Genomic DNA, 10904 nt, shown 5'->3' on the forward strand with positions numbered 1-10904 from the left:
AATAATGGGACTGGAATTAATATTAGAAAGAGGAGTTAAAAATGGAAAAAATTTTGGAGATTCACAGCTTGTAGTCCGTCAAGTATCACTTGAGTATAGGTGTGTTAGTGAAAATTTAAGAAAGTACTTTAATGTGGCTACAAATTTATTGAGCGAATTTGACAATGTCATTGTAAGGCATGTTCCAAGGGAGTTAAATTAAGAAGCAAATGAATTAGCTCAAATTGCTTCAAGATATAAGATCAAGTCCTCAACACTAGAAAAATTGGTAAGGATAAAGGACATATTTATGCCTTTGAGAGAAAGAGAAGTGTTGTCATTAGAATAACTAGACCCAGAAGATTGGAGAGTACCAATTGTGAAATATTTAGAAAACCCAAGTCATAGTGTCAATGAAAAACTTAAATATAGGACTCAAAGTTATGTTCTAATGAATAATGTGTTGTTTAAGAAATCTGTTAATGAAAATCTCTTAACATGTTTGGGAGAAAAAGAAGCGTATTTGGCTCTTGCCAAAGTACACGGGGAATTTATAGTGCCCATCAGTCGGAAAAAAAATAAAATGGGTGATAAATAGGAGAAGATTGTATTGGCCAACTATTCAAAGAGATTGTATAAATTATGCTAGATCTTGTGAGGAATGTCAAAAACATGGAAGTTTTCAACATATTCCAGCATCAGAATTACATGTTATAATTAAACCATGTTCGTTTAGAGGTTGGGCTTTAGATCTGATTGAAAAAATTCACTCACCTTTTTCTAAAGGTCATAAGTTCATTATGCCAAGTCTAGGGATATAAAAATACTTTCTTCTACATCGTATTATGCCCAAACAAATGGACAAGTGGAGGCAGCGAATAAAATTTTGATTGCATTAATTAAAAAACACATTGAAAGGCAGCTAAGAAATTGGCACCAAACTCTCAGTCAAGTTCTTTGGGCTAATTGAAATTCTCCAAGAGATTCTACTAGAACCACCTAGTATAAGTTAGTTTACGGTCATGATGTAGTGTTGCCAATTGATATCAATTTGAAAAGTATAAGGGTGGCTAGACAAGATGAGATACCAGTAGTAGATTATTGGAATTCTTTGTATGATGAGCTCAGTGAACTAGATGACGAAAGGTTGAAAGCTTTAGAGAGGGTGATTCGACAAAAAAAGATTGTGTCAAAATCATAGTCGTGTTAAAGTAAAGACATTTGCAGTTGGAGATTTAGTATGGAAAATAATTTTGCCTATAGAAAAAAAGTCAAAAACTTATGGTAAGTAGTCTCTAATTTGGGAAAGACCTATGTAGTTGATAAGATTTATTCTGGAAATGCCTATAAGATTATTAGAGTCGGATCAGGAAGAAGAATTCCTTCAATAAATGACAAGTATTTGAAAGTATATAGGTTAGGCATTCATGAGATAAACATTCCACATGTTTAAGGATAAAAATGTCCAGTTGAAGTGTCAAGGGCTAAAATAAAGAGCTAACTAATATTTGCAATTTAGTTTGTAAAAGATAACATATCCATGTGATTCCTATGAATTAAAAGTTCCATTGACAATGTAAAACATTAAGTTTATGAGGCAAATACGTGTCCAAGGCATTAATTTAAAATAAGAGTCAATACAGAAAATAACTTATCATTTTTTGAGTACAGTACAGTACATGACAACATATAGAAATAAAAGGTCTAGTGAATAAACCTGTATAAAGTTAGAAGCATATCAACAAATGCACATTTGATTTACTTTGACAACACTTGAGGCGAATGTACACGAGATGGCATGCACCAGTGTAACCTGATATAGACAAATATGGAGGTCATCTTAAGTGAAATACAAAAGAGGTCACTATGATATTAATAATTGGTTTAGTGTGAAGTAATGTAATAACTTCCTAAATATAGCAAGTGTCAACCAGTTTACAAAATAAAATAGGGTGCATACAAAAAATCTCTAAAAAATTGAAAAAAAAAACAAGGACTATAGGGACATATTAAAAGGAAAGAAGTTCATATGAGAAAATACAAGATTAAGCCTCAAAGATCTCTTTTAAACAAGTAACTTCAGTTTGAAAAGTGGTTTGAAAGTTTCTGGCTTCTTTTGCAGCTTCATGTGAGGAAAGTATATTATTTTCAAGAGACTATAAAGATGCATTGCTACTATCAAACATGCTGCTTGCTTTGACAAATTGACCTTCATTTTTTATCAAAGCAACGTCAAGCCTATTTTTTATCTCTTTCTTGATAGTCAGCTGTTGTTCTAAGTCTTGAATCTCCTTAGATAACTCATGAGTCCAATCTTAGCTTTTGCAATATGAGTGGCCAGGGTAGTTTTGGCAATCTCAAAGGATGAGGTGTCTTGTTTCAACTTGGAAAAAGTTTCAGTTGATTGTTGATATGATAAGATGGCTGCTTAAGAGTCTAAAAATTTGATGTAAAGGTCTTCATAAAATTTCTGCAAGTAAGCCAACAAGGGATCAATAGTCTCAGGATGTGTTGTAATTAAAAAGGTCTGAAGAATGTTAGAAAGCTGAGCTTTAAGATTCGGATCGGTGGCAAGTGTCAAAAGAGGTTTGGAAAGGATGGCACCAAGTTGTTTGGCCAAGGGAAGAAGGATGGATTTGTCAATATCTTGGCTGTGAGAGGTGTAACATGAAGCTGTTCTGTTGGAAGGTGACCTTGGATGGTAGAGCAAGATTCAACTATGGCCTTCTTTGTATCCATACTGCATGCATATGCTTCATTCAAACTTTCTAAATCAGATAACAAATCATTCACCACATTAGGGGTATGAAGATGGATAAAAATGATTGCCATTTGCTTTTCTGTCAACTCACTCAGAGAAATTTCAGAATTTTGAATTTAAACAAAAATGTAAAAGAAGATGTCAACATAAAAAAAGGGATATAAGAAAAAGATATTAATCAGGCTAATGACATATCATACCTTATTAGATGTGGTGTTGGGTGTAGGCTTATCAGATGTGGTAGCCATCAAATATTCAGTGTTAGGCACAATCAGTGAAGTGGTAGGAGCTACAGTGATCTAAAATGAGAAATAAAATGAAGATGAAGGTAATTAATGAGATTACCATATGATGAAAATCAGCATAAGAGATATCATCATCATTTAAGTTCTTCAAGACAATATTATTTTTTAACATGGAGGATGTGAGAATATATAAAAATACATAAGAAACAAGTTGACCACTGAGGCAAAAAGCATCGACATTATTATCTTTAGAAAAGGAGTTACTTTTTGCTTTATCACTAGACGAGTTGCTCTCATCTTCCTCTTCATTGTTCTGAGAGATACTGGCCCATCATTGTTGTCATTGGATGAACTTGATGTGTCTTCATTATCATCATTATTTGAAGATAGTGACACCGCAATTGGTTCAAGTTTTCTTTTTACCTGGCGGTTTGAGTAATTAAGATTGAGTCTCTTTTTTTTTTACAAGTCTACCAAAAATCTTTCTTAAAGGAGAATTGGTAACAAGTGAGGTAGTTTTTTCTTCTATAAAAAAAATAATAATAGAATAATTAAAATAGATATCATTGTGATATTCTTAGAGGGCATCATGCATGAAAGAAATAATATTAATAACAATAATACAGAGAAGAGCATAATTTGTTGAATTCAGATGGACAAATGATTTAGTTTAAATTACCTTTTTGATAGTTGATGCTCTCCTCACTTGTTGCATCATAAGGGCAGTGGTCATCCTTTGACAATAGACACTAAAAGTAATGAAAGAGTAATATGTTTTCTACCAAAAAAAGAATGAATATGTGATCAACAGGCAAGGCTTAAAAGGGAATAGGTGAAATTTATGCCTCTGCAAAGCATTGTCTTTCTAAAAATTCAACAGATCTTTTAGTGAAGTCACTTTGGTTTGTAAAGATTGAGACTCTTTAAGATGATAAGGAGACGGAATGGCTTGAGCTAACCCAAATTGCCTAGACACGGTGTTTGGCATATAAACTTCTGTTCTTAGGTCATCTCCACTTGAAAATCCAGCAAAAAGTAGTTGGGGAGTCAAGAATTGTGACCACACAGTGATACTTTCTTTTTGTGTAATCTTAGCTGGGGTAAGAGATTGGGTCAACCATTCAAGACCAGCTTTACAGTTAACAAAAGGAGTCATATTGATGTTGTGGTCTTTCTTTGGCAAGTAACAAAAAGCACGGAAGAAGTGTTTCATCTTATCATGTGAGGCCATTAATTTGTTAGGAAAGATTAAGTTAAACAGATGGTGTCTTGCAATCGCAGAATCTGTAAGACCTCTCTGAGTCGAACGTGGTTATAGCTCAGACTCAAATATAGCAGAAAGCCATAATTGAAAAAATCAAACGAGACCGTCAACAGTGGTGATTCTCTTTTTCTCTCTCATAAGGTCTGTGATCCAATCTAAAGTGAGATATAATTGAGCCAGGAACAATTTGGCTAAACACAACTTTCTACCTTCGGCTAATATAATGGCCAATAAAAAATAAGTGACTTCGACTTGAACACTTCGGGCACAGAAAACAACACCACTCAACCAATAGAAAAGGAAGGATATATGCTCATCATCAAAAGCAAACTCCTTATTTCGACCTCTATTATTGAGAATGAAGCTCTGGTAGGTATTAGAACAGATGTCAATGGCATACTCAACCCCTGTGGTTGACTTGGTAGTAGTTAGAATTACCTCTTCCAAGAGAGATAAGCCAGTTATAGCAGCTACATCTAGAAGAGTAAAAGTAATCATGCCATATGGGATGTGAAAAGTATGAGAAGTCTCATCCCAGAAGTACAACGCACCTCTCATTAGTCCTGGATTAACAGTATAAGAGTTTTTACTAGGTTGAATTAGATCATATATTTCAATTTTTTTCTACAGAGTCATCTTCTCAGTTTCAACCTTATTTAACCAAGTACGGTAACCTTCAATGTCGGTCTTTGGGGGTTTCTGAATAGCCTGTTGTTAGAGTCGAAGTATCCAATAGGAATGGAGTCTTGGAAAGCAACGGGTTTTCTTTGAGAGTGACCAGAAAAATAATTTTTTATCTTATTTGCAACTTTAGAAAAGATGATAGGACTGATGAAAGCTGAGTCTACACTGTCAATGGTGAAAGAGAGTAGCACCTGAGATTTCCATATTTGTGATTTTGAGGCCTCTGGTTCAAGAGCAAAATCTTTGCCGTTTCTGACAACAGATTTATCACAAATGGCCACTTTAGAAGAAGAAATAGAACTTGTTGACAGATTGTGGCTTGAAGTTGCCATAAGAGTACAGATTGAATAATCTAAATATTGGGTCCCGTAGTTGTTAATAATCAACAAACAAGCTGTAAAGGTAGAAAGTAATGCATAAGAAATGAATACAAGGTGAGCTTATATGGGTTTAATTTGGTTTAAACAGTAAGGTAAGGATTTTCTGTAAATCTTCGAGTCAAAAAATAAAAAATAAAAATCATCTAAAGATAGCAACATAGTAGAATTAAAGGATAAGGGTTTAGCAGTCCAATCTTAATTTGAGTCAAGGAATGTAAAGGGAAAAAGGAGAATACTTTTTAGAGTAAGATTCTGATACTCATAGATAACACAAGAAGTATTATTTACACTATTTTTGTAGAGTTAGAATTTCTCTAAATCAACAATAAAAGGGAGAAAGATAAAAATAGAGCTAATAATTAAATCTTACCTAAAATATTAAAAGAGTTAAATATAGTTGAATCCTTGTGAATAAAAGAAGTCTACCATAGTAGATAAAATTTGACAGAATGAGAAACACAAAGTTAAAGAAAAAGCTTCTGAATGTTTAAGCACTAACATTCTCTCTTATAAGTATTACAAGATAATAAGATATTGGCCTGTTTTATTTTTATTTAATCAAAATAAAAAATAAATAAATAAAAATAACAAAGAAAAGAAGAGAGTACGAATATTCTTCTTCACATTCTAAGTGGCATTTTAAAATATTTATCTTGTGTTTTCATTATATATATATTAAAAGGAATATATATATATATATAATTAATGACAACAATAATAGTAATAAATGTGAAAGAACAAATAAATATATGATTATATATATTTCTTTTATTATTAGAAATAACAAATTTTTTTCACTTTCAATTGTACGATTTTAATTAAAAAATTTTGGGATATTATGTTAGACAAAAATATTATTTTTATAAGAAAATAATAAAAAAAGTAATTAGTCATATGGTGATGTTTTTGTATATAATATTTATATTTATTTTTATTAAAATTAAGTCATTTGACAATTTAGTTATTTATTTGGATTTTTTAAATTAACATCAAGTAAGGAGTGCGAACAGCTACGGATGTAATTTAAATTTTTCGAAAATGATGTACAAAGAGTAACTGTCAGTTGATATTAGGTTAGTCTATAAATAGCGCTTTAGGAACACATTGTAGGGAGTTCAGTTCTTTTGAAAAACAGTTAGAAACTCAAAATCCTTTCCGCCCCTTGACATCACAAAGTAAAATTGGAAATCTTAAGTAATTCCTCTAAATTCAAACACTTGTAATTTGTTTCTTTCCAGTTTTTATTAATAAAATTTTTCTATTTTTATTTGTTCTTCTCTTTTATGTTTGTGTTTTTTTCTTTATCTTTTTTTATTACTTATTTTAAGGGATAAGTATTGTTTTGGTCCCTCACGTTGAAGGTCGGAATCGAAACCGTCCCCAACGTAATTTTTGATTTAGAATCATACTTAACGTTTTTTTCGTATTAAAATTGTCCTTTTAATTTTTTTGGACCAAAATACCCTCACCACTACCAACACAATTACCTCCTTCACCAGCACCACCACCAACACCAACACCAACACCGCCACCACAACCAACACCAGCACCAACACCAACACCAACACCAACAACACCACCACCACCACCACCACAACCACCACCAACAACAATAGAATAAACAAAAGAGAAAAAAATTGAGACCTGGGAAGCAGAAATTTGGAGCAGAAAAGGAGAAGGAAAAACACAGCACCAAAATAGCACAATGAACAAAAGTGATGGATTCATGCAGTATTCTATTTGTTGAATTCAACAACCAATTACAAGTAAGCAATAAGAATTCAAACAATTACACCCAACTGAATCCAACAATGAAGGTCACATTGAAACAAGAACTCAGCAGCAATAACAACTCAAATTCATACATTGAGCAAAAATCATCCCTACACAAGCAACCATTAACAATATTTAGTAGCTGATTCACTCCAAACCGCCATGAACAAATGCACAGCAGCAAGAGACAGGGGTGCAGCAGAATCAGACAAGCCAATTTAGCACTGGGCAAATCAATGAAACAGCAACATTTTCAAACAGCAGCATTAATCAAAACAAAAAACCTAAATCCACTATCCAGCTCAGATTTTCTAACCACCTGGGAAGCAGAAAATTGGAGCAGGAAAGGAGAAGAAAACGTGGTGGTGAGGAACGGGTGGAGCAACTCAGTTGGCCTGGTGGTGGCGCTGGCAATGTGGCAGCGGTCAGGACGCAGTGAAATGGAAACAGGGATTTTGTCCTGTTCTAACCTTCGAAGACAGTGGGAGGAGCGATGGAGCAAGGAGAAGGGGAAAAGGCTTCGCACGAAGGGGAGGGGCCTGGACGCCGCGGCGGCGCTGGGTTGGGTCGCCATGGCTCGTCGATGGTGGAGGCTACGGGTCAGTGGTTCGGCCATGGGGAGGTTGGTTCGCGATGGTGGTTCGACGCTGAAATTAGACGCGAGGGGGAGAAGAGGGTAGAGGGTCACGGGGGTGGTTGGCTGGGTTAGGGTTCGGACAGGGGATGGTGACGGGTTGGGACGCTGGTAAGGGCGCAGTGACGAAGGTTGGGTGGCAACGCCATCACTGAGGGGCGCGGTAGCTATTCGGTGGCAGAGTAGAGGAGAGTGGGGCAAGGGGACAGAGAAGAGATGAGAGAAGAGGAAGAAGAAAGGGGAGAGGGGGAAAGCTGGTCGCGGTGGCTCGCTAGGACTATTCGGTGGCAAAGGAGAGGAGAGTGGGGGCAAGGGGATAGAGAAGAGATGAGAGAAGAGGAAGAAAAAAGGGGAGAGGGAGAGCGGTGGCTCGCTGGGGATTAGGGGTAGTTTAAGAATAAAATTAAAAATTTTATTAAAAAAGACGATTTTAATACGAAAAAAAACGTTAAGTATGATTCTAAATCGAAAATTATGTTGGGACGGTTTCGATTCCAACCCTCAACGTGAGGGACCAAAACAATACTTATCCCTTATTTTAATTTTTACAATTTACTTTGTCTCATATACTTCGCATTTCTTTATTTATTTGATATTTTCAATCTTTTTTAGTTTTTATTAACTATATAACTACGATATTAAAATACCTACTAGACATTAATAAAATTTGAGTAAAACACTTATATATATGCATTATTATCGGTTGACTTCCTGTTTGTGGCAAACAAGGAATCAACGTAAACAGTGATTTTTCTAATACGTATGTATATGTATCTTAAAAGGTTGTACTTGAATGAATAGCCTAATAATAGTAACGGAGAAAATTTGTTGTGTATATACTATGGAACAATTTTTTTTTTTTTAATGTTTGCATGGCCATTGACCAGAGATCGATCTGCATGATGATCATAAAGAAATTATCGGTGAATAATGGCATTATAGTTCCCATGTTTGTTGCATTTAATTTGGATATACTGCATGTGCCACACACTACTATAATAATAATAATAATAATAATAATAATAATAATAATAATAATAATAATAATAATAATAAGTTTGTTTTTATCTGCCTTAATCAAGCATAGGTTTAACCAATGACAATACATAGTTCTACAAACAAACCATATTATAAATTAAAGTTTATAACTTAAGCTTTATTTGCACGCTCATTTTAGATTGAAAATAACACAGAACCCTATATGTAGATATATATGTCTTATAATTATTGCAATTTTGGAGTGGATTGGTCCTGAAGCTGAGAGTCAAGAAGAATTATCAAGATGAATTATACATATATATTACATTATATATGATGGAAGTTAATAACTAATTAAAGTGTAGTGGGTTGTATGCAGGAGTGCATATCGATTGATCCAGGTTTAATTAGACTCCATCTTGATCCTAATATTTTGTTAGATCTATTTTATACCGATTTTAAATTTTAAATTGATCCGAAACAAATTGGATTAATTCGAGTCGATTCAATATAAAATTAGTATATATAAATTTATAAATTTTATATAATAAAATTTTATTAATAAATTATTTTAAATTTAAAATAATATTATATAATATAAAAATTTCAATTAAAGTATAAAAATATAATATTTTTATTAATTTTACTTTAAAATGTATATATTTTAATTATAAAACACAACTTTAAACTAAATCAAATGATTTAAAGTGTGACTCGAACCAACCTAAAAATAATACTGAATAAAAAAAGATAAATTTAAATTCAATAAAATAAATTTTGGGTTTACATACACCAGATCAGATTAAATCTTGAACATTCTTGGATATATGTGAATTTCTGATCATTTAAGGTGGTTGACCTGTGCAATATATAAAGGACTTATTAGTTAAACCACTACATAATAAAGATATAGAATGTTCATTGAAAATTCTTAAGGAATTTGAGAGGTGTAGATTTGTTTTTTCCTATGATTGAGTTTGACCTTAGTTGAAAAGAGAATTGAATAATAAAATATATTATATATAAAAAATTTAATTATTCTATCGGTTCTTAAACTATCGAATTTTTAATTAAATTTCTATACTTTTTTTATTGGATTCCTGTGTTATATCAGATTTTGTAATTAAGTTCCTACCATGACAAAAACATTAAAATTAACAAAATATTCTATTTAACTATATAGAATATTCAATCAAGTGTTAGGCATATTCGTTTTGTTTAATGGAATATTCCGTTCATTCTAGTATTTTTGTTACGGCAAGAATTTAATTACAAAATTTAATACGGTATAAGAATTCAATCGAAAAGAAAAAAAAAGTATAAGAATTTAATTAAAAATTTTTGTAAAGTTATAGGGACAAAATAATTAAACTTTTATAAAATAATGTAAGATAATTTTATCTAGCAATATATAATTGGGTAACAAAATTTTGTTACATATACGTGACCATACATTATTTAATTTTAAATTTTATATATTCTCTGAAATCTCTGAATTGTATCCATCAATATATCTCTTCATTCCTTTTGTTGGTTGATTTTCTAAAGAATTGAAAGAGACATGAAAGAAGAATAATAATGTAACAATATATGACATTACAAATAAAGAACCCTTTAGGATTTCCCTTTCTTCAATTAATGTTTCTTAACGATTTCTTCATTCCCATTGTTCTCATTCAATCAGATTGTGACTAGAAATCAACAATTATCAAAAGGGACACACGATGAGTATAAAAATTCACAGGCAATGCGAGTTGACTAGTGGTCCAAGCCACTAGCTAGGGTTTGCTATGAAGAAGCCATGTGGTGCAATGAAAAATTATGCAATATAATCCTTACCCTATGCTTTATTAATTGACCCCACTAAGATCATTATAACTAGTGTTGCTTGTGTGTGGCCCGGAAAGCAAACAAAAAAAAAAAAAAAAAAAATTCTGTTCTCAATGTAAGAAAAAATTCTTATCTATACTTGGTTATCTTTTTTATATATATGCGGGAGACGTTTTATAAAATTTAAAGTTTAATTTTAATATAGTGATAATGTAAAGTATTTTATATAATATGTAATTATATTTATTTTTTTATAATTATTTATACGGTTAATATAAATTAAAATATATTAAATATACATATAAAATTATTTTATATTGACAGTGTATTAAAATTAAATTTAAATTTAAATTATTTTTTTAAATTTACTCAAATA

This window comes from Arachis hypogaea, chromosome 2 (assembly GCF_003086295.3).
Source record: "Arachis hypogaea cultivar Tifrunner chromosome 2, arahy.Tifrunner.gnm2.J5K5, whole genome shotgun sequence".
NCBI lineage: Eukaryota > Viridiplantae > Streptophyta > Magnoliopsida > Fabales > Fabaceae > Arachis > Arachis hypogaea.